This window comes from Akebia trifoliata, chromosome 12 (assembly GCF_017979445.1).
Source record: "Akebia trifoliata isolate Shusen 1 chromosome 12, ASM1797944v1, whole genome shotgun sequence".
NCBI classification, from domain to species: domain Eukaryota; kingdom Viridiplantae; phylum Streptophyta; class Magnoliopsida; order Ranunculales; family Lardizabalaceae; genus Akebia; species Akebia trifoliata.
The window spans coordinates 31,016,042-31,022,794 of NC_141386.1; the positions used below are offsets into that span (position 1 = coordinate 31,016,042).

At 32.4% G+C, this 6,753-nt stretch overlaps 1 long non-coding RNA gene across 1 annotated transcript; it reads left to right on the forward strand.

Moving 5' to 3' along the window:
• The first annotated feature begins 5,345 nt into the window (after positions 1-5,345).
• Positions 5,346-6,396, forward strand: LOC147389477 (uncharacterized). The gene is made up of 2 exons (XR_015170874.1): positions 5,346-6,066; positions 6,141-6,396. It is a non-coding gene; the product is annotated as an uncharacterized LOC147389477 (long non-coding RNA).
• The last annotated feature ends 357 nt before the right edge of the window (positions 6,397-6,753 follow it).

Sequence of the window (6,753 nt, forward strand, 5' to 3'; positions counted from 1 at the left end):
ATTAATACCCAAGAGGAAGAGGGAGATGGAAAAATAGTTTCAAGGGCATCATGTGTAATTTATGAAACAAAAATTGGGCTATTTTGTGTTATTAATTATGACCGAAATTGGGAAAAGCCTTTTAAAGGGTAACGTTTCCAAATGTGGGTCTTGAACGGTGACCTTTATGTCCAAGTATTCACGAACTTGACCTTAAGAGTCATTTTCCAAAATGAAATGCATGATTGTTTTCATTGTGTTCAACAGTATGCTGACGTGGTAGGGCATAGAGAATCGTTGGATTTTAAATTGTATCTCGAGGAAAGAAATCTATGGTCATATGTGTATTGCCACGTCAGCACAATGTTGAATGCAATGTCCAATGAAGGTAGCACAACTCAGAAAAAAAATATAATTCTCAAACATACACAACTGACGCCACATATGCACATAATCATTAAAAAAAAATTCCTCCAAATGCATAAGGAAAAAATTTGAGTGTTTTTTTTTCACGAATCTGTGAGCATTCATAGTCCGACATCCATTTGACATGTGGCGCAAATTGAAGAAATCTGATTTTGTTGAGAATTCTTAGATATATATTACATGAATTCTAATAGGGTATTTATAGAGAATACATCAACCAAGATATAGAAATTAGTATAATATATAAATATTCTACTTTATTAATATTCATAATGTAGAATATCATAATTGATATTGCTACATATATTGTTTTCCATCATTATCTTCCTTTTGTGATGAGATGCTTTGATAATGACATAATGTATCTCATGCAACATCAACCAAGATATATAAATTAGCATAATATATAAATATTCTACTTTATTAGTATTCATAATGTAGAATATCGTAATTAATATTGCTATATATATTGTTTTCCATCACTATCTTCCTTTTGTGATGAGATGTTTTGATAATGACATAATGTATCTCATTGCTACATATATTGTTTTCCATCACTTTCTTCCTTTTGTGATGAGATGTTTTGATAATGACATAATGTATCTCATACAACATCAACTAAGATACAGAAATTAGCATAATATATAAATATTCTACTTTATTAATATTCATAATGTAGAATATCGTAATTGATATTGTTACATATATTGTTTTCCATCACTATCTTCCTTTTGTAATGAGATGCTTTGATAATGACATAATGTATCTCATGCAACATATTCTCTTACAACCTCCCTCGATTGCATGGTCTTTTAAAGAAAGAGTATGCAATTGGTTTAATTGAATAACTCTTCTTAATCTTGTGAAATACTTGATGTTGGATATCCGCAAATGTCCAATCAAGCTTAATGGTAGTCACCATTTGTCTATGAAAACCATCGTTGTCTCATCCCACTCATTTTTTAATTTTTCGAAGTCGATGGCCCACTAGATCAGGTCTGTCATGATCTCTCCTATAAGTATACAAATAAGGATCGTGCGGTTTAAATACAATAACTCTCATTGAAGAGATTATAGATAAAATGAAAATCAAAATTGTGAAGGATTAATTTGTGAAGTAGGGAGGTTTGTAGAAACATAGAGAAAGTCGATATTTTTATTGAAAAAAAAAATACTAATAACAAGAACAAAATGATTTAGGTTCGATGGCGCACCAAGATCAGTGTGCTCAGTAGAGCCTGAACTCTGATACCATACAGAAATCTGATTTTATTGAGAATTTTTGGACAAATATTATATGAATCTTAATAGGGTATTTATAGAGATTACATCAACCAAGATATGGAAACTAACATAATATATAAATATTCTTAATGTAGAATATCCTAATTAATATTGCTATATATATTGTTTTCCATCACTACCTTCCTTTTATGATGAAATGCATTGATAATGATATAATGTATCTCATATATCATACTATGATGCATCATATTCTCTTATAAAAATGACATTAATAATAAGAGGAAATTTCTATCTCTTACCCAAGGAGATAATAGAAATTTCTAGCTTGATTCATGGAATTGAAAATGGTCTACTACTAAGTACCAAACTTAAAATTAAAATTCAATAGAAAAAAATATAGTTTTTTTTTTTTCGTTTTTTTTAAGTTAGTAAAATTCCGTCCTCCACAACCTCGTGCGTGTACGCCAATGTGTTTGAACTCCAACAAAAATGTGGCACGTAAACACCTAATGTTGTTATAGGAACAAAACATCATTCTAGATCACGACTCTTAAAACTATGCTTGGTTAAGCCTACAAATAAGAATGTGGACCAGATCCCCTCCAATTATCTACCAAGAAAATAATTATTTCCACCCAGGCTGCGTCCAGCCCATTAGGAAATTAGTCAGACTAGTCTAACTAACTTAGTAAGATTTCAAGTTCTACAAAGGGTCTTGAGCTCGTATTGTGGCATTAAAAAACATGATCTAATGCTATATGATGTAGGGGGAAAAAAATCTAAAAGTCTTTGAAAAACAAAATTCGAAGAAAAAAAAAGTTAATTTTAATCATTGAATTTTGCATTTAAATTTGAAGTTCGATAGCCGTCCATTAATTTTCAACATTTTGGATGAGGGTCAAAGCAGTTTTCTTTTTTCTTTTTCTAATATGAGATTTTCCATGAAATCTAGAAGGTATACTTGTCCCCATGGTCACTGAGATTATCACCAATGCTTTATCCGCAAACATGTTGCACTATTCCTCAATTGAAACCAAACCAAAGTGTTGATATTCTAACTAGAAAGTCTTCACTCGGTCAATACTCAGCTGACATGACACGAACACAAAATCATCGATCTTTTATGGGGATATACAGTTGCATATCTCAAGAAAAAAGATCTATGATTCAATGTTTGTGCCATGTTAGCCGAGTATTGACCAAATGAAGACTTTCTAGTTAGAAAATCATTATTCTTTTTTAAACTCTAGAAGAAGAAAATTGTTTACAAAACCCACATACAACCTACTAAGAACCCATATCCGACCCAATCCAATAGTCCAAACCCTATTTGCCTATTAATGGTAACCATGCAGTGCTATTCCACCAACCAAGTCTCATGTCCTCATTGGGAGCAGATGCTATGTAGAACCATTCTCCTAAAGTTTTCTATAAGAGTCGTGCTGGGGTGACACAAAGGTGACAAAAACTCGTGGTGTCGTGTACATTACTGAAATCGTCTCAACCCTTTTTCTACTAAATAATGAATAGGAGTCCGATTGGTAAATTAGGGATTTTTAGGGAATATGAAGTTGCTACCTAGTTTAGGCCTAGGAACCATAAATAACTCTGAAATGGATCGGGTTGGTCTGCGAATAAGAAAAATAGGTAAGATGTCAGATTATGGATTTCGAAAGAGTTAGGCATCGAACCCACCCTATCAAGATGATCGGTCTCTACTATGATTTAAAACTATCTTATAGTCAACGAGCAAAGACTAAAGTCAAGTTAGGGTCCCATCATCATCAATTTATATCGGATGTGCTAAACGAATTTTATGACTAATATTCTCCTAAATATTATCGAATTTCTTAAATTCTGCACAAAAATAAAACTATTTTGGAAAGCTTTATTTCATCTCATGCTCCAAAGTTCACATGACAATATTTCAATTGAAACTCACATACACAAATATTTTCCAATTAATTAAAATAGAAATTTATGAAAATTTTCTAAATTAGAAAATTATGAATATGAAATTTATAATTTGACAATCTATGGAGTTTCTAAACTAGAAATTTGAAACTTCTTAAATTAAAAGTTCATGGATACATGATGAGCTCCCAAATTGGAAACTTGAAAAATAAACTTCCGAAAATAGAAATTTTCAAATATGATGAGTCTCAAATTAGAAACTTGTAAAAATATTTTCAAAATAAAAAACTATTAATATTAGATTTTCAAATTAACAATTTACAAATATCAATTCAATTAATATTATCAATGGACAAGATGGGTTAGGATCTAGTTTAATTTTGAGTTTGCATATTCTTCTTCTATCCATCTTTTTTTTTATAAAAACATTTAAGATGTAATGGAGAACCCTTCTTCATCCCGAGTAGATTGAATCTCAACCTTAGGCATAAAATGCTTGAAATAGTTTGTTCAAAATGATAAAGGTTGAAGTCTCTTTCTAAACCATTTTCTCGCATGTATCATAATGTACACTATGCACACACATAGTACACATGCTTGGTCATGATGAAGAAATAAGTAACTCTCTCGATAAGGTTAAAATATTAAGTTTATAGTTAAGCATGCATACATCAAGGTTATAAATCTAAGGAAATTTCATCCATGGAATTTCTTTAAAATTCTAAATCAACATTTTAACTAATGTAAAATGTGATGATTCCATGAGATGTCCTTTTCCATAGGATATTCCTCATGTCAACACTAACATTAAACCCTCTTTCAAAGAGGTACATACATATTATATTTACACACCCACTTCATACATCTCATACATCTTTGTTGTGTTATTAACTATTCAAAATGTCCAACTTTAAAAAGGTAACCACCCTAGAAAAAGAGAATGGCCTAACACTTTTCCTATTCTCTAATCAAATCTCCTTACCTAGATCTTAGGTAGACCATATATTTTTCATAAATAAAAGGTACTACAATGCCATAAAAAATAAATTTTCTAAAATTTTAATTCGAGTGCCTATTTATATCTATTTTCAAAAAAGAATGATAACGACTCCAAACAACATAGTATGAGATTCCAAAATGAACATTCTCATTCTACACTTGGTTGATAGTAGTGTTTTGAGAAAGTTAAGGATCGATGTGCATGTGTGTTATTTCGAGGAAATTCAAATGAATTAGCATTTTAGCATAAATTATTTGATAGTAGTGCTTTGATATTTTTTATGATAAGTTTGGTGTTCTTTAAATGTTGTGTTTAAAAAACAAGTTTGGTGCACTTATGCAATGAAAATGAAACACATGTAACAATAAAAATATTTAATTTATTTATTTTGATTAATATATTATGATTTTTTTTTAATTTTATATTTTTTTGACTTCATTTTTAATAGGAATCATTTCTGAATTTTTTTAAAATTTTCAGATTTTTTTATGGTTAAAAATCATTGTCTCAATACCGAATAAGACATATCGTCCGAGTTAACTCGATATTGAGGTTGAACAAGACAAGACATGAAACCGAGTTTAAAAATCATGATTACACCCAAATCTTTTAGTTTCAGTCCAAAAAGATCAAAGGTTTTAAAAATGAATTCTATGAACTCCTAAATTTAAACGGTAACGATTAAGTGTTTTGCTGATGTGGCAATACCTCAATCATCCATATCCACCTACTACGCGCACTAAGTCTTTCAGCAAAAAATTCACTCGAGGAAAAAAAAAAGGGCCAACTTGTCATCCTCCAGATTATGTATCTTTCCTCGATAGAAACGTGACAAAAACAAGGCCAGATTTCTGTGTACATCCGTTAGTGTAGCTTCCTAACGTTGGGAGCAGAGCAGATCCTCTGTAGCTCCCACCAACAGTTAGGGTTTGCGACATCATCAAGGAGTAATTACGTGACCCCTACGCGAAGAAAGACGGATTTTTTATTTATTTTTTATTTTTTTATAGATATTTAAGAAAAAGTGATCATTAGGCGCACTCAGCTTAGCACATAACTTTCGAAACAGCAAATCTACAGTTCCTCGTTAGTGTAACTCTGTAACCCCACGCATTCATGCTCCATTTATCATTCATATATTATATGCCTATAAAATGGATAGGATAAGAGGGAACGAGAGAGAGAGAGAGAGAGATGGAGAGTACTAAGAAGGTTAGTTTGGTCGTGGTGGTGGCAATGGTGCTTGTGCTTGTGGCAACCTTTGCTCCATCCGCCCTTGCCCGCTCGAATGATGATGAACTTTCCTCTACTGATATTGCTGATGCTGATGCCAAAGAAAATGGAGTTACTAACGCCAGGAGGACTTCCCTCACAATGATAATGCTGGAAGCTGGACTCCACAATGAGGGCTTTCGTGGTAACGATTGTGGTGACTCATGCATTATTTTCCCTTGCAAAGCCGGGTGTTATTGCAAAACTTATATTCCTTTGGTTAAATCGAGGTGCGTTGGGTCGTGTTGCGGGGCATCGACCCTTTATAATTAAATAATGCTGATCGATCAATCGTGTCTTCAAGGTGCGTTGGGTCGTGTTGTGGGACATCGATCCTTTAGAATTAAATAATGCTGATTGATCAATCATGTCTTCCCTGTGTTGTTGTCTTGTCTAGTGGGTTTATCATGCATGTCCCTCTCCTTAATTTGCTTTAAATAATGTTGATCGATGGATCAATCATGCGTGTCTTTGTTGTGTTGTTGTCTAGTAGCATGGGTTTCATTATGTCACTCTGATTTGCTTTAAAAAAATGTTGATTGTCGTTTCTTGGTTGTCTAGTAGATTAATGCCCCTCATCTGCTTCGTCTTCGACTCTATATGTTTGGTGCTACAGGAAAACTGAAATTTTTTACAAAAAAATCGATGGCCAAAGCCCACAAATTTTAGAAATCAAATTTCAACGACCCATGGCCATTGAAATTTGTTATGTTCCCCAATTTGACGGCTTAGAGCCATCAAATTTCTCTCATCTTTCATTAATTTGGCGATTTCGGTCCATAAAAAAAATTGATGATAAAAAATCTGACACCTTGATTCGTCGAATTTTATGAAATTTGAGTGCCTTGGACCATCAAATATAGGTTTTTCTTTCCATGTTGTGTGGGAACGGTTCATGAGACAACAATTGTGACAAC